Source organism: Fukomys damarensis, unplaced genomic scaffold (genome assembly GCF_012274545.1).
Source record: "Fukomys damarensis isolate Sample0158 unplaced genomic scaffold, DMR_v1.0_HiC HiC_scaffold_6, whole genome shotgun sequence".
Classification (NCBI taxonomy): Eukaryota; Metazoa; Chordata; class Mammalia; order Rodentia; family Bathyergidae; genus Fukomys; species Fukomys damarensis.
The window spans coordinates 43,370,844-43,388,869 of record NW_022900918.1 but is presented as its reverse complement, the minus strand read 5'-3'; positions in this window follow the sequence as shown (position 1 = coordinate 43,388,869).

The following is an 18,026-nucleotide window of genomic DNA, read 5'->3' as shown; positions in this document are numbered from 1 at the left end:
AGGGAAGCCCCAGGGCCCAGGGCTGGGTGACAGCACCCTCTCAGGATACTTAGCAGGTTCTGTGTCCTCTGGTCCTCCAGTCCTACCTCATCACCAAGGAGGGCTCTATCCCCCATACAGGGCCCTGTTTCCTATTCATGGATACTGTCCCTCATCCAAGGACCCTGCCCCAACCCAAGGACACTGTCCCCCAGCCAAGTGTTCTGTCCTCCGTTCCTCTCTACCAGAGACCCCATTCCACTATTCACAGACCCTATCTCCCGTCCCAGGTCAGGGATTCCCCTGAGCCCATCTAAAGAGTCCCCTGATCCCATTCCTGCTACCACCTTTTTTCCTTGAGTGTGAGTCATGCCTGTCCATCCATAGATTTTCCTCTGTGGCCTTAACTAGACTGAGGCACTGAGACTTGGTGAGGTGACAGCCCCAGGCAGGAGGTGGGGGCCTCTGTCTGGCCTCTAGGTTGTGAACTCTGCTTCCTCAGCCCCTCCAGGGTGTAGCTGCAGGCTTAGGGCAAGTTCACAGGATCTCACCCCAAGGAGCTTGAAGCCCAACACCACATGAGCACAGCCGAGGTTAGGCTTGCACAGCAGAGGGGAGAGGCCTAGAGGTCACCCTGATCCGGGCCTGAAGCAGCCCAGCTGTGCCTCGTCTGCTCCTCAGGAGCAGGGAAGAGTGCTGGGAGCTCCTCAAGGAGCAGGGTAGGCCAGGCCAGACAGGCTGAGTCTTCCTCTAACCCTTCCTTGTAATCCTCCCCATCTTCCCATGCTGTACCTGGGGCCTCCCAGACCTAAGCACCAGGGAACCCAGAAGTAAGCAGGCAGATTCCAGGAATGTCCAGGATCTGGTGTGTGTGTAGGTGCAGAACGGAGCCTGTGGCCCTGCCCTGTCCTGTGCCCACAATGACTGCCTCGTGCTCTAGGCTGGGTTCCGGCTCTGTTGGGCAGGAGTTGGCATTGTGTCTTAACTAACCAGGAAATGTGATCTCACAGGGCTGGGGTGGCCTGTTTCTTGGCCCCTGCTCTGAGTCATGAGTGTCCACAACCATGTGAGCCCCTGGTTGCCTGTGCAATGGCCCCAAAGTGCCCATCCCAGGGTCTGTACCCTGTGCCCATGCAGCCTCTCCATCATCCACACACTGACAGGTGGCGGCCTCTCCAGATTCACAACCTGTGGCCCCAGTCGCAACAAGGAACCCTGGGAGTTGTCTGCCCACTGTGCAACCCCAGAGAGACCCGTCCTTCTGTCCCTCTGTTCCTCCATCCCTCTACCTTTCCATCCCTCCATCCTCTTGGCCAGGTGTAGGCTTCTGTGGCTCTGGAGAGTGAGCACGGGGATCCTAGAAGCTCAGAGCCCCGTCCCCAGCAGACCCCACACCACCCACACATTAACCTGGGCCCCACTGGACTCCCCAGCCCCAGCTGAGGGCCACTCAACCCAGCGTGGGGAGTGATGACCCACAGAAGGCACAGCACAGAGGGTGAGTGATCTATCAGTGTGGGTGATGCCCAGATAGGGGTCACTTTGGCACACAGGCAGAGGGGGGTGAGGCACTGGATCTGACGTGTGTCGGTGGCCACTGTCCTGGGGGAGGGATCTGCTCAGGTTCACCACAGTCAGGTCCTATCCTGCCCTGCCTGCAGGGGCTGAAGAACCCAGACCTCCCATGCGGACTGACTCAGGGGTCCCTTGGAGTCACTCACTAGGAAAAAGACACAGGGACACAGGTATGTGTGAAAACACCATCACTCAGGAAGCCCAGGACCAGGCAGGCACCCAGACCTGGTGGCCCTAGGGTACAGCCCAGCTTGCGTGGGTTTTTTATTTCTCTGCAGTCCTTTGTTCTGTTAGTAACACACTCAAGCTGTGGAGCACTTATGTGAGAATCCTCACTCAGAGTGTGCACTCCGCGTGAGGCTGCCTAAGCACCATCCTTCGGTCAGGCTTGCCAGGCCCAGCCCACGCAATTCCACTCCAGATTCCCCGATGACTTCCATTGTGATAGTGCTTGTGCAACTCAGCCTGGCTCCATGGCTATGGTGCATAAAGTTGTTTTTAGCCAACATTTGGCCCCGCTGTCCCCGCAAGGCACATAGCTATTTCCTTCCCTTTAAAAATGACAGAGCCCACTCTGGGCAGCACTCACTGGGGACCCAAGGGAAGGAAGTGGGATGCTGCCATCTGGCCAGGCTGGAGTGCTGGACACAATTTACTCTAAACAGCAGTTGCCGTGGACAACAGGAAGCCAGTAGCTCCCAGCCTGGCTGCTGCAGAGAAATCAGAAGACCACACCATCGTCCTCCACACAGGGGGGTGCAGGGGGCTCTGGGAGAGCAAGACAGCCAGGCTGCCCTGGCTGTGTGCCTGGGTCTCCAGCCAGCCTTTCCAGCGGGGCAGGAGGCCAAGCTGTGATTAAACAGCAAGGCCAACTTTGCTCCTAGGAAAACAATGGCCAGGGCCAAAGCCTTTGCCTCCTGTGTTTCTGAACATGGTTTCCATAGTCCATGTCCTCTGAGCAGCCGAGAACTTGGGGATGGAGGCATTGCAGAGGCGACACTGGCAGAGATGCGGCACCAGGGAGGACCAGACTTCGATGGATGCAGAGGGCCAGGGAGGATGGGCCATCTGTGGCAGGGAGAGAGGGCTTGGGGACACCAGTCCCATTGAAAGCATGGAAAAGCTGCCTGGAGGGAGCCTGAGGGCTGCTTGGAACCCACGGCAGGGAACAGTGGGAAGAAGTGTCCCTCCGAGGGACCTGAATGTCAGCTCCACACGGGGCCGGGGCTGCACAAGACAGAGAGGTCAGCAGGGGACTCTGCCCAAGGGAAGCAGGGTCAGGCAACACTGTTACAGCCAGAGTAGCACAAGACAGCTCCATGGAGTGGCCATGCTGGAAGTCCTGGGCCAGATGCTGTATGTGATGACCTCAGGGAGCAAGACGAGTTTTGGCTGAACACTGAGGTTCCACCAGGGTCAAGAGCCTTGCATACAGATGGGAACAAGACTTTCCCTTGACTTAACGTGCGGAAGACAGGCATGCAGGGTCCTCAGTTTCCCCTGAGGACCATGGGGAGGACAGTACGTATGGTCTGACATCTACACCAGCCATCCTGGAGAGACACTGGTTTCTGTAGGTGACCTTTGGAACCATGCAAATTCTGGAAGGGCAGATGAGAAATAAGGTGGTGAACAATTTATACCAGGCCTGCCCAGCAGCTGTAAAGGGGCAAATTCCTGGACAAGCCTCAGAATAACTCACTGCAGGGCAAGGGAGCACCATGCCATTTCTGTCAAATTCCACACCTGTGATGTCTCCACAGTGATGGAGAGGCCAATGCGGCCTGGGTGAAGGGACAGGAGGACACAGGAAGGGACATACCACTGTGACCATGGCTATGGCTTGTGGCCACATGCTTAAGTCAGAGCATGTTGAACTGCATGTGTTAGGCATGGGCATTTTATCATATTTCAGACATAACTGAGGAAAGCCGAAAAGTGGACCCAGAAACATACAAACATTATATCCATCATGGTGGGGGGGGTTCAGGTTAGGGGAGCACAGTAGTTCACAGAGGCTGAGCGACCCTGAGGATGGAAGCGTTGTATGGGGATGTCAGAACATGTGGTTAGAAGTGGTCCCCAAACGTGGGGTGAGTGCACAGTGGGGCATGAGAGGTGCAGGTGAGCACATAGGAACATGCAAGACAGGAGTGAGCACATGGGTGAGCACACAGGAGTGCAAGATATGTGTGAGCGCACGTGTGGCAGCTCCTCCCGCCTGTCCTGGACTTCACCTGTCCAGCAGCCTGACCACCCCACTCCCTCTGCTGTGGCCCCACCCGAGATCCCCGTCCTCTCACCTGTCACCTGGATTCTGGCCAGCCCTCTACCGCCGGAGGCATTACTATGGGGAACAGCAATTGTTCCCCTGGCCCCAAGATGAGTGCTGCTGTCTCTTACGTTGGTGCCTGACCTGAGTCCCAGGCAATGGTTGAGGTCCTGAGTCCACAGAGCCACTGGCATCAAGAGCAGGGAGGTGCTGCGGTTTCTGGGGCAGCCTGGGTACTGCTGAGACTAGGGTGAGCTCTGGCCAGGACCCCTCTCTGGGGTGCCCCACTGAGGACCAGTTGCCCTGCTGTTCCTCCACCTCTTCTGACTGACAGTGCAGTCTGAGTCACTTGGGAGAGTCTGGCTGAGCTCTGATAGGCTATCAGCTGGCCTGTGACTGTCGACAGCCCTGGAGGGGAGCAGCCCCAGCCCTGAGCCCCAGACTTGTAGATGGGGACCTTCCCAGGCACCCAGATTCCTGGGCCCCACACCCCACAGGGAGAGGGGGCTGCCTCACTCCATGCCCATAACCCAATCCCAGGAAAAGCTGCAGAAACAAGCCTGGCCCAAAAAAGCACCCCCTTGAGCCCAGGACTCCCTGGCCCCAGACCTTCTTTCCAAGTTCTCCAGTAGAGGCTTCACTCAAAGGTGAAGGAGGTGGAGCTTCTAGGGCCAATGGGGGTCTCAGACTCCCAGAAGCTGTGGCTGCACCAGGGGGAGGTACCCTGGGTGGTGATGAGGGCCATCAGGACCTGAGCATCTTCAGGAGACACAAGCTGAAGTCGCATTTTCTCTGATGCTGCAACTGCCCCACGTAGCTCTCCTGGTCCATCCTGCATGCTGTGTGAACCCTGGGCCACAAACATTTTTAGGCCTGGCCTAAGGGTCAGAGATGAGGCCAAGACCCAGGTGGCTCTGGAGCTGTCCCCATGCCACTCCTCTGGAGCAGCACTGGGTCATCATCTCCCAGTGAGACTGAGATGGCCCTGCTGGAGATGGTGGTCACATTAGCCCAGGTTAGGCAGCCACAGGCAGTTAGATGGTGCCGCTGCATGGGACTGAGGGTTTGGTGGCAGAGGAGGCAGTCAGCCTCGCTGGCTCATGTGGAAGAGGCCACCAGGGCTGCCGAGAGAAGAGAAGGGCAGCCCTTCTCTGGGCCTGTGTACTGAGGCCATGTGTCTAGGGACAGTGCCCCCAGAGCACAGGCCCCCCTTCCTGCTGGGTGGGGGACAGAACCCTGGCCTCCCTGGGCTGCCCAGGTTGGTGGCAGCTCTGACCTCCTTGCTGGGGGTGGTGTCAGAATGTGGGTGCTGTGGGTCCTGCCTGGGGTGCAGAATGTGGCTTTGCCTGCCCCTGGCCTTACCTAGCCCTGAAACACCACCCTGGATGTCACCCTGACAGGGTTCCTGGCCTCCTGGCAGCTGGTCCTCTCCTGTGGGGCCACACAGAGGGGCATAGTGTCAGGGAACCAGGTGCTCACCCTTACCACGTGACACTGGAAACAGACCGTGGTGGGTATGAGGTTGTGAAAGCCCTCGTAAAGGAAGCTGGTTCATACAGGGGAAGTGCAGAGGCTGCGGGGCCTCACAATGCTCCCCTTGACCTGAGCAATAGGCTCTCCACTTCCATTTTATAGATGGGGAAACTGAGGCTGGGAGCCAGCAGAAAACTGTCCTGGACTTAAAAGTCACCAGGATCTGGAGCGTGGCTGCCTGCAGGACTGGAGGCAGCTGCACTGGGGGCTCCAAATGCTTCCTCTCAGTTCTGCTTCCCTTCTCAGAATGCTTCAGGTCACCATCCCTCGTCTGGCCCTCTGGGAATTGACAGGCCCCACCTCAGTGTCCAGGGCTCTGCAGCCCCCTCTGGGGTGACCAGGCCCCAGCAGAGCTTCTCCTATGAGCTGGGCCACAGTCGCAGCACAGGCCAGCACAGCCCTGCTCCTCTGGCAAACCCATCTACATCCACAGAAACGTTCCCATCTGCTTTGGGCCCTGCACACAGCCCATAAAAACAAGATCCCTCACACGTCAGGAATGTAGCCTCCTGCTCTGTGGTCAGTTCTGGGTTGCCACAGCCATCAGGGAAAGGACCCCCTCTGCCTAACTCAACCTGGAGCCGATATGAGAAATAGTCATCACTTAAAGGGATAAACAAAAATCCAATTTCCCTTTTAAATACTCTGGGTCCTGTTTAGAGTTAACATTTCAAAACATCTGGAGGAACGTGGTGTTTTCTCTTCCAAGAGCCTCCGTAGAGTTTTGTGGGTTACCACAAAGTCACATTCTTTCCTCAGCTTCCCTGGTCTGGGCTTCATCCCTGGGGTGACAGCCCTTCTCTCATGGTGTGGCTTTCAGGAAACTCTGAGAAGGTGGTGAAGGGTGTCAGTGGAGGTGGGGAGGAGAACAGTTGGGACCACCAGAGGCCCTGAGCCAGGGGCACATCAGGAGGCTCGAGGGGTTGGGTCTGGGAACCCAGCAGATTGGTCAGGATGGCGGCTTCTGAGTCATGACTGCTGATCCTCCTGTCTCCTGAAGCAGGATGGTCCTGCGTGCTGTGCAGTTTGGGCACCCTGCTCCAGTGGGGTGTGTGGGATAGGCAGGGACCCGCAGAGAAGGTGGCAGCATACCTCAAAGAACCATGTGGCCCTAGTGAGCTAGAGGAGGAACAGGGAGAGAAGGCCAGGACTCAGGCATGGGACGGGAAGGCGGGTGGAGAGAGAGGGGCAGGCAGATGGGTAGACTGCCGAGAGGCTAAGTGGAGCCTACGGTGCCATTTCCTGTCCCAGAGGCCAGGTCGTCACTCAAGTTCTGGGCCAAGAGCACGCCCTGCACAGTGCACCCACACATGCAGGAGCCAGGCCACAGCCTCTCTGAGGGGGCCCAGGGCTGGAGCTCCTCATGGCTCCTGGGCTCAGCCCCACCTTGCTCTCTAGAAGAGGCCTTGGGGTCAGAGGAACCACACCATCAGGCAGGACTTAGCAAGCCCTGAGATGCCAGTGGTGGTAGGAAACCCAGGCTCTAAGTCTTGAGGAGACTGAAGGTTCTGATGGGACACAAGAGAGACAGTAGGGTGCTCTTCAGGGTCCTGAGGATGGATAGGAAAGGGGAGGCCTTCGGAAAAGAGGTGAACATCTGCTTCACAGAAAGAAACCACTTGAGCAACTGCCACTGCCACACGAAGACATGCTCCCTTGTAAATGCAGGGTTCTCTTTCACTGGGTGAAGTCCACCTAGGCAAGCAACCATCTTACAGCACACAATTCAGCCATGCTCGGTGCAGGCACAGTGCTGAGCAACCACAGCCTCTCATCAGTCCAGAACATGCTTGCTTCCAGAGGAACAGCTCATGCCCTTACATCATGGCTCTTCCTCCCACCTGATGCTGGCAAGCACCACCCTGTCTCCATGGGTCTGACCAACAGGACATTTCACACAAATGGAATCATGCAATACACGAACCACAGTTTTCTGAGATACGTCTATGCTATAGCATGTGTTAGCACACCAGTGCTCTTGCAGATGAATGAAACACCCTCGTACCACACAGCACAATGTGTTCATCTGCTGATGGACATTCAGTTGTTTTTACCCTTTGGCAGTTACACACAGTGCAGCTATAAATAAATATTTGCCTATGATTTTCTGAGGGGCCAAGCTCTTGTTTCTTTTCAATGTAGTCAGGAGTCAAGTTCCTCGGTCATGAGGTAGTTTTTGAAGGTCACCAAGCTGCTTTTCACAGCTGCTGTGCCATTTCACCTTCCTGCCAGTAAACTGCAAGGATTACTACTTTTCCATATTCTCACCTTAGCATTTAAAAAAATATGCATCCATCTTCGGGGGTGTGAAGTGAAACCTCATTGTGGATTTGATTTGTGTTTCCTAATGACTAATGATGCTGGGCATCTTCTCATATGCTGTTGGCCATTTGTATAACTTTGCCCACTTTTGAATTGGGTTGTCTTGGATGTAAAAATTCTTCATATATTTTGGACATTTATCATTTGGATCCACTCATGAGTGGCTTAGTTCACTGGCAAGTTCACAGCTGGCTTGCTGTTAGGAGGTTGGGTTACTGGGGTGTGACCTGGAAGGGTACATTCTTGTCCACGGCTCCTCTTTTCTCTGCTTTCTGGCCACCATGACATGACCGACTGTCCTCCATCAGGCTCCCCCACCATGAGGTTTCTGTCTTGTCACTGGCTGACTCAACCCACTGAAACTGTGAGCCAAAAGAAACCTCTCCTCCTTTAAGTGACTGGTGTTAAGATGTTTTGTTCCAGTGGCAGGAGACTGCCTGATACAGAAAATTGGTGTCAGGAGTAAGACACTTGCTGTGATGAAACCCAACCTTGCTCCTCAGAAGTCTTTGAAACTAGTTTGTGGAAAGAGTTTGGAAAGCCTTGGAGATGCTGGCTAAAGAAGCCCTAGAATATTGTAAGCCAAGTTTCATGGGAGATTCTGTCAGAGCTCAGAAGACTGGAAGGCTGATAAGAATGCAGACAGTAAAGGCCATGCTCAGAAGATTTCAGTTGGGAACAATGACTCGACCCTATTGGTAACTGGATTAGGTGCATGTCTGTTGTACCCTGGCAGAAATATTGTCTTCATTTTGTCCATGTTCTGAGACTTTACAGGAGACTGAAATTAAGGACAGTAGTCTGCAGCCATACCAACCTAAACACACCCAATCTCGTCTGAAAGTAAGGGTGATATACTGATTAACATGGTGCAGGAAATTTTAAGACAGCCCACCAATCAGGCTATGGCATAGGTACTTCTGGTTTGCTCTTAGCCAGATCTATAGTGAAAATCAGGAGCAAAGAGAAGATATGAAAAGTTTACTATTTCAGCTGAAAACAAGTGCCTGCAAAGTTGGAGCCATGGAGATCATAGTTTCTGAGAAAAATTAGCATTAAAATGAACCAACTACAGGGCCAGGAATTTAGCTCAGTGGTACCATGCAAGTGCAAGGTCCTACATTCAATCCCCCCCCCCAAAAAAGAACCAGATTTTGACACAGCTGTGTGAAGAAGTTGGGTCATCTGTGCCCATCCTGGGAGTGCAAAGTAGACAGCCTGTGAGTCTAGCCACAGAGGCCTCTAATAAGGCTGCAGTCACAGTGGTTTCAGCCCAGGATTTGCTATGACAACATTGGATTGCTCCTGAAGCTATCCTAGAGGACCCACTATAGGGGTCACAGCAGACAGGAGCCCAGAGTGGGGCACAGAGCCCTCTGTGGTAGCAGCTCTGGGGAACTCTATCCTGGAACCCTGGTGGACAAGTCACCCACGGCAAGGGCAGGGAGCAAGTGTGGTATCCTGTCATCACCAGCCACAGGGCAGTGCAGTGAGGGGCCGCCCTTTCCCAGGTCCCCAGGCACATCCCCCAGGTCCTGGGTGCCAGTGCTCCCAGGAGGTAGTCACTGGGTCTCACTGGTGCAGTGCTCAGTCCCTGGGGCAGCTGTCTGGTGTCCAAGCCAGAGGAGCTGTCCAGCGGAAGACTGGGACTGATATCACTGCATGTTGGCCATAGCTGGGCCAAAGAGCAGAGGGTGTGGAAAGACAGATGGTGACAGCCCATGGGGATGGAGATATGAGTGCCTACTGCCGGGCTGTCATCCCCTATGAGGTGGCCATAGTGTCAGCGGAAGCCTGCAAGGCCCCAGGCCTTTTCACTTGCAGAAACAGAGACACCAATCTGCAATTTCATGTGGGATTATGAGGGATCCTAAGCACCGAACAATGCTGAAAGAAACAAAGTAAGAAGGTGTCTCAGTCCCCTCTGATGTGGGAACAAAAAACTCATCCTGGATTATTTATAAACAATGGAATTTATTGAGCACAGTTTTGGAGGCTGAGAAATCCAAGATCAAGGGGCCAACAGATCTAGTGTCTGTTGGGGGCCTGCTCCTCATTGACACTGTTTTCTACAGGGCTCCTGTGTGTCCCCACCTGCAGGAGGAGCAAAGTGGGTCTCTAATGTCTCTCTCTCTCTCTTTTTTTTTTTTTTTTTTTTTTTTGAGATGGGATTTCACTATGTTGCCCAGGCTGGTCTCAGACTCCTGGGCTCAAGTGGTCCTCCAGTCTAAGCCTCCTGAGTAGCTGGGACTGAAGGCATCAAGACATCATGTCTGGCTTCCTCAAGCTTCTTCCATAAGAATAAAATACCTAGGAAGAGGCAGGGCCCTGTGACCTGATCACCATCCAAAAAAAGCCCACTTAATGCATCACCAGAAGTGTTAGATTCCAGTATATGAGTTTTGTGAGGACTCAAGCATTCAGATTTAGCAGATAATCCACATTCCTAATTTCAAGACTTATTACCAACCTGTGGTCATGAGGACTGCGTGGTTTTGGTCCAGGGCAGCTATGGAATAGGACTGAGGGCATCTAGACCTGCAGGGGAAGCAAGAGCAGTTTCTTCAGCAAATAGCTCTGGATCAAATGGATTTGGGCCACCTCACTCGAAATACAAAATTAACTCAAGTAGGAACTGTAAAACTATGAGAAGAAAATGAGAATAAATACAACACTGGAATAGTGAAGGATTCTTAATCTGACACCAAAAAGCAAAGAGCTGAAAACATACCAAATGTGTTCTCTGGTCTCAGTAGAATCAAGCTGGAAAACCATAACAGAAAGCTGAGGGGAAACATCCAAACACTTAAAGAGTAAACAACACACTTCTAAAGAACCCATGGATCACAGACAAAGTCTCAAAAGAAACCAGAGAACACAATGAATACACTGACAAAGAGGGTTCAAGGGATGAAGCTAAAGCAGTGCTGACAGAAAAATGAGTAAAACACATAATATTGTCAAAGTAGGATTAGCTAGTTAGCTTGTAGGCAGCCAGTCAGAGACGGCCTAAGACAGAGACAGCTGGTTACAGAGAAAAGCCTACAAATGTAAAAACAAACATGGGTGCTTTAATTTTCTATGTATAGTCTTTTATTTCCTTTGTTAGATTGATTCCTAAGTATTTCATATTTTCCGTTGCTATTGTGAAAGGTGTTGTTTCCCTAATTTCTCTCTCAGTGAGTTTGTTATTTGTGTACAGGAATACTATTGAGTTTTCGAGCATTGACTTCATATCAGCTGTGCTACTGAATGTGATTATTATATCTAGAAGTTTTTTGGTGGCATTTTTGAGGTCTCTTAGAGAATCATGTCATCTGTAAATAATGATAATTTAACTTCTTCCTTTCCTATCTTTATTCCTTCTATTTCTTTTTCTTTTCTAATTTCTCTGGCTAATGTTTCCAGAACTATGTTGAATAAGAGTGGTAATAGTGGACATCCTGGCCTTGTTCCTGAATTTAGTGTGAAAGCTTGCAATTTTTGACTGTTTAATATTATATTGGCCATTGGTTTGTCATAAATGGCTTTTATCAGCTTGCAGTAAAGACCATCTATTCCAACTTTCTGTAGGGTTTTTATCATGAATGGGTGTTGGACTTTGTCAAATGCTTTTTCTGCATCTATTGGGATGATCATGTGATTTTTGTCCTTGGCTCTGTTAATATTACATTTAATGATTTGAGTATGGTGAACCATCCCCACATCCCTGGGATGAATCCTACTTGGTCATGATGTATAATCTTCTTAATGATTGGTTGTCTTCTGTTTGTCAGTATCTTCCTGAAGATTTTTGCATTTATGCTCATTATGGAGATTAACCTATAGCTCCCCCCTCCCCCGATTGGATCAAAACATTTGATGAGAATTGGCAGTAGATTTCTCTAAATTTCTTGTAGAATTCAGCAGTGAATCCATCAGGACCAGGGCTTTTCTTTGTTGTTAAATTTTATCATTACACTTTCAATTTCACTGACTGATATTGGGTTGTTTAGAATTTTTGTATCTTCTTGGTTCAGCTTTGGCAATTCATATGTATCTAGGAATCTGTACATTACAGTACTCTGAAAAAACAGATCAAATTGGATGTCAGAAAATGGAAGGATATCCCTTGCCCCTGGGTAATAAGAACCAACACAGTGAAAATGTCCATGCTCCCAAAATTGTTATACAGATTTAATGCAATCCCAATCCAATTTCCATAAGCCTACCTCACAGAACTAGAGAAAACATTCCTAAAATTCATTTGGAACCAGCATAAACCTAGAACCTGGGCTTGAACCTTACAGCTGCAAAAACTAAGTTGCATTTGGAATTCAATAATACAAGAGAAGAATTATATTCTATGACCAAGTGGAATTTATTCCACGGATGCAAAGCTGTTTATTTGAAAATCAATTAATAGTAATCCTTAACAGTAATATGCCAGAGAAGAAAAAGTCATAAAAATTGTAAAAGGAAAACTCAATAAACTTAAAACTTTTGCTTTGGGGAGGGCACAATCAAGGAAACAAAAAGCTAAACAACAAACTGGAGAAAACCTTTCAGGCTGTGTGTCAGCAATGTGCCCAGGTGAAGGGCACTCACAAACCTACAGCAGGACAGCCAAGGCCCAGGAGGAAGTGGACAAGTGATTTAACAGTCACAAAAGAGGTGCAGATGTCCACAGCACATAAAAATGCTTGCACATTTAAACCAGGTGGGATCCCACAGCAAACCTCAGGAATAACTACATTTAAGAAGAGTGAAGACCTGTAGCAACCAGGAACCCAGCGTGGTGTGACCATTTGGGAAGTGCTAGACAGTCTCGTAGAGCTAAAGCCCGGCATGGGACCTGGAAGCAAGGCATCGAGGAGAGGTGAATAGCACAGTCACATGAGCCTTCATACGTGAACGCCTCAGCATCTTAATGTTCAACAGCCCAAAACTGGGACCAGCCTAAATATCCACTAGCAGGGAACAGATACTCAAAATGAAGTATAGCCCACACAAGAAGGTCAAAGGAGCATGTGGTAACAGGGTGTGGCAGGGGCTCCTGGCCACGGAGGAGAGGAGTCTGGGGTAATGGTATGCTTGCCAGGAGTGGTGGTCATTCACAGACTGTATACAACTGTCATCGCATTGCAGGCACTGAGTAGACCAAATTCATGGTACACAAATCACACTTCACAAAACTAATCTTAAAATTCTCAAAGAAAGTTCTTAACAGAGTACTGAGTAAAAGAATAAAGGTAATCTGTGTTTACCTTGAGATTGTGAGTGCTTGACTATTACAAAACATTAAAGAAGGAAGTCGACTGGAAAAGAAATGACCTGGTATTTTTAATAATGGTGAAAAGCATTGTCATAATTTCACAAATTTTCTTAAAATAACTTCTTGATAATCAGATATAAAAAGGAACTTTCCAAGCCCTCAGATCAGTAAGAAGGAGAGGAGCCTGAGTCCCCACGATACGGTCATGGGTCATGGAGGAATGTTGGAGACAGGCAGCAGACTCAAAACAGCCAGCAGGGAGAAGTGTGCCAGGCACTAAAGCTCAGCATACATAACCCTTGTTTTCTCACTGAATTGCTTAAAACAGGAGAGGTTTATTTTGGCTCACAATCTGTAGAGGTTTCAGTGCATGTTTCGCTGGTCCCCAGGCAGGTCAGCATGGCACACTAAGGTGAGGAGAAACAGCTCACAGCGTGGCAAACAGGAAACAGAGAGCATGATAGGGACGGAGATGACTCTTCTGGATCATGCCCTGGTGACCCCCTCTTCCCACCAGACCCCACCTTCCAATGGCAAGTCAAGCAGTAGGAGCACCACGACCCAGTCACATTCCAAAGCCCCACCTGTGAGTGGGTGAGACTTCGGGGGAACTGAGGTGTGAAACATAACAGGTGGTTTGCCTAAATGATTAAGTTTTACTCTATTTCACAATGGAATAATAGTTAGAAATAAGTAGTAGTAGTGAGGGGAAAGTCAGTGCAATTGAATCTACAAAGCAAAGACCTAGTCAAGTCTACCAAGCCTCAGCATGCTGGATTTTGATGATACTGAAATCAGCTAGAACCAAAGGTCGGACCCCTGGGCCAAAGGAGATTGGCACTCTTTCACAGTTAGCACAGCAGTGACGCCTCTCAGGAAACATCTTCAAATTCAGGAGTCCCTAATGGAGGGGACCCTGGCCACAGTGCTGCTTCAGGATGCCCCTCCTGGGGGACGAGCCCCTAAGCAGTTCTCCACAGCAACTGCTGAGGTCCCAGAATTCGCACTCTGTGTCGCTTCCAAGGAGGAAGTTGTGTACCCATCACTTTCGAGGAGAGGATTTTAGTTGGTATGCAGATATGTATATATAATTTGGGGGGGGTACCACGGATGAAACTCGGGACCTTGCGCTTGTGAGGTAGGTGGCCAAACCACTGAGCTAAATCCCCTGCCCAAGATAGATATTTTTAGTAATTACTAACATATTTTAAGGTACTGTAGAAAGAAACAGCCAGTGCCACAAACCTGGGGTTTCAAGAGAGGGTCCCAAGTGTAATAAAATTTTTAAAAAGTGAGTATGTTGGAGATGCCTTCAGTACAGAGCAGTGAGTTCGAGGGTATGGCTAAGGGGAACCTTGATGTCAACAGGCAGGAGGCTGACCTGAGGGTCAGGGCCAGCAAGAGACCCTGTGTGGTCTGTGCACAGAGACCTTGTGTGTCTGTTGTGTTCCCACTGCTTGGACACCAAGGTGGAATCTTCCTGAGAGGCGCCACTGCATGTTGGCTAAGAAAACAGCACCGGTCTCCCAGGCTGAGGAATCTTCGCTTTTACTAATTGATTTATATGTCATTGCAGTGCAGCAGCCTGAGGTTTCACAAACTTGATTAGGTGCGTCAGTTATACGACTTTCTCCCTGCCTACAACTTTGATTCCATTTTGAAATAGCATAAAACTTCACCCTGATGATGCACATGGGCCTGAAACATCTGGGGTGTGGAGAGGGGACCAGGGCACCTGTCAAGCCCGGATGACTCAGATACCCACAGGGCAATTCCGGTCCAGGATGCAGGATTCAGGCAAGAACTCCAACACTCACTCGGCGGGTGGCACCCCTTGCACTGCCTCAGGTGGGCAGGGAAGGGTGGGGAGAAGCCGTGTAGCTGTGACCCATGGAGGTCAACTCAGGCTGAAGGGCACCCACTGTACATGTGTCCACAGCTTCCTGTCAGGGAGTCTAAAGATGAATGCGTAGACATCTGTTCCTGTTTCTCTTTTTCACCGTCTTGGCCTTGACAAGAGTGAGGCTGGGGGGTTGGGGTGCTTCCCTGTAGCTGTGTTGGTCTGTGGTGTGGACACTGGGATTCATGGAAGCCTGGGAACTTTCTGGGAGCAACTTGAAGTGCTCACTTTCCTGGGGCTGGTAGGGATGGGAAGCTGTGCCTGGGCTGACACCCGGCTCTGCCTACCTATTCGTTATGCTGCTCAAAGACCCCAAGCCTCAGTTTCCCAACATGTGAGCTCAGTGCTGCAGTGCCCACTGCCCTGGGTGCTGTGAGACCAAGACAACAGACACTGTCTGTGCTCAGTGCTGGCACATCTGCACCCAGTAAATGGGGTCATTATCCTTTTCTCCTCCAGAGGCCACATCCTCTACTGCTGCTACTCATGGCTGTTCACAGAGTGGGAACTTTGTGGCTGCCTGCCAGTGCCACCTCCTCCTCTGCTTTGATTTCAGTACTCGAATACCTTCCCTGGCCCTCACATATCTCAGAACAGCGGGCATTTGCACCTCCTCAGCCTCCACCACACTGCAGTGAGGAGAGGGGTGGCCTTGCCCTTGGGGTGCCTGGGTTCTAGGAGGTCCCCTTGCTGGCTGCCCCCTCTTCTCAGGTTGCCCAGGACTCGAAGGTGCCTGTGTGTCTTCCACTTCTCAGTGGCCATCATTAGGGTCTGGGTGGGTCTTCTGATTCTGACAGCATCCATGTTGGGGAGCACACACATCCAAAGCTGTGGGGTCCACCCTCTGGCCAAAGCCAAGGACACTTAGTGATGTGCTTGGGAACCTGGGAGATCCTTGCAACAGCCAGGCGTCTAACAAGGAGAGCATGCCAGCATGCTGGCTGGTGGCAAAGGGCCCACCCTATCCGCAGGAGTCACATCCACGGCTCCTCCCTGATCTTCATCCGTGGGAGTTCGGTGTGCACCGCACCTGGGTGAGCCCATCTGCTTGCCCTGTTCTGCAGGGAGCAGGCTGGCAGCTATTCCTGCTGCTCTGAAGACAGTGGTGGTACCACAGCCATGGAGCTGGATAGCACTGCGAGCTTGAGGGATTTTCAGGTCAGGGAAAAGAAAATGCATGTGGGAAAAGATGGGTGATAAAAATCAACACAGACAACATGGAACAGAATGTGCAGAATGAGCCAAGGTCTTATCACTTTTCTATCACAGTAGGCACTTTGGGAAATTTGGGAAGCAAAGGAGGGAAGGAGGGAGAGTAAAAAGGAAAGAAATCACCAGAGTCCCAACACCCAAAGAAAACCATAAACATTGTTGCCATGTTTTCTTTGAAAACTTTTATAATGTAGTTCCAAAAAAATTTGAGCTCATACATGCAACTTTGTATCTTCTAGAGCAGAATCACATACCAAACATGCCACCATGCCCATGGATAGACAAATGAGCACTCTTAGGTGTGTGTAAGCATGTGTGATACTGGAAGTTGAACTCAGTGCCATCGCACTGAGCTATATCCCGGTCCTTTTCTATTTTGTATTTTGACACAGAATCTTGCCAAGTAGCTAAGTTGCACAGGCTAGGCTAAAACTTTCAATCCTCCCACCTCAGCCTCCCAGAGTGGTGGCATTACAAACATGCACCACCGTGCCTGTTAACTCTTGAAAAGCATTACTTTTTATTTCCTTACAGTTGTCCTTTTTGTATTTCCCACAGCCCCCTTAATCCTATGGACATACGGATAGTTCATGTTCTTCACTGCGACAAATCCTATTAAAGTTGAATGGATATTTTTGGGCACAGAGGCTTCTTCTGGACCATGCCTGCTCTCCTCTGGGTCTGTCCCTACAGCTGGATGCTGGAGAGGAATATCCTGGGCCTCCAGGTGGGTGCAACCTGCTGACACACCAACCCTGATCTCAGCTCTTACAAGCAGCATGCGCTCATCATGGCTGCTCTGCTTTGTGGCTTCTGATGGAAGGAGTTTGTGTTCCTTCTTTGGGGAGCAGTGTGGCAGCACTAACAGTCAGGCAGTGCGGGGCCTCAAAGGATTTCTGAGGGTTATGGTGTCATCTGGAGCCCCCAATCCTCACGCAGCTCTGAGTTGGAGGGAGGTGGAAAAGAAGGGTCTCCTAGGAGTGGCCTGAGGGCTCCCGGGGCAGGAAAGGCTCAGCCAGGTGGCAGGAGGGACCTGGAGGGACTTGAGCAACCCAGGGTGACCTGGAGGGACCTGGACGGACCTGCAGGGACCCAAAGGGCAAGCTGTGAAAAAAACGGGACCTGAAGGAAGTGAGGTAATGGGTCACATCTTTTCCTGGACTCTTAGGCCTCAGTTATTTGTTTCCAGGTTGGATGGGTTAGCACAGTTTCCTAAGGTGACCCCACAGTTTCTACAGCAGAGAAGGGAGGGCATGGAGGCTGCTGGTGGGTGAGCAGCCCTGGGTGGGCCCAGAACCGCTCTAGAGGTGTAGGAGCTGTGGCCTCCCTATGTCCTGCCCAGGCAGAGCCACTTTTATCTCCCTGCTGCACCCACCTGGGTGGCTGTCAGACAGAGGCATTTGGTGGTGGTGTCTACTGACTCCAGACCCTGTAAGGTTTGGGAGAGACCCAGGACTCCCCTAAGCCAACTGCCCTGGGCTGTTGATAGTAGGCCAGAATTGATTCCTGCTTTGCTTTCAAGAAAAACAAAATTTCAGCAATAAGAAGCTGACCCAGGGCCAGCAGGAGAAGCTGAAGCTTTGTCTGTCTGGAGATTTCCTGGCTGGTGCCAGTGTTCACTTCCAACACTGGTCTTCTGTCTAGAGGTCGCACAGTCGGGAGCTGGGCCCAGTCCCCCTCACCACTCAGGGAACCCAGGGTCTCCACGTGTGCAGTGCAGCATCCACCTGGCACCCAGCACAGAAGAGAATGACCCAGGGTCCAGGGGTGCTTCCCTCCTCCAGGCCAGCTGGAAGGATGTGTCCCCAGCACTGGTCTGGGCCAAGAAGGTCAAAGCAGGCCAATCACCAGGAGTGGCGACCAGGCCCACAGTGGCCTCTGAGGGACCAATAGTGAGGTCTGGTGGGGCCACTGAGCACCCTCTTGAGGAACATCCACAGGCACTCCGTGCTTGCCAGGTGAGCTCGGTTGTATAGTCA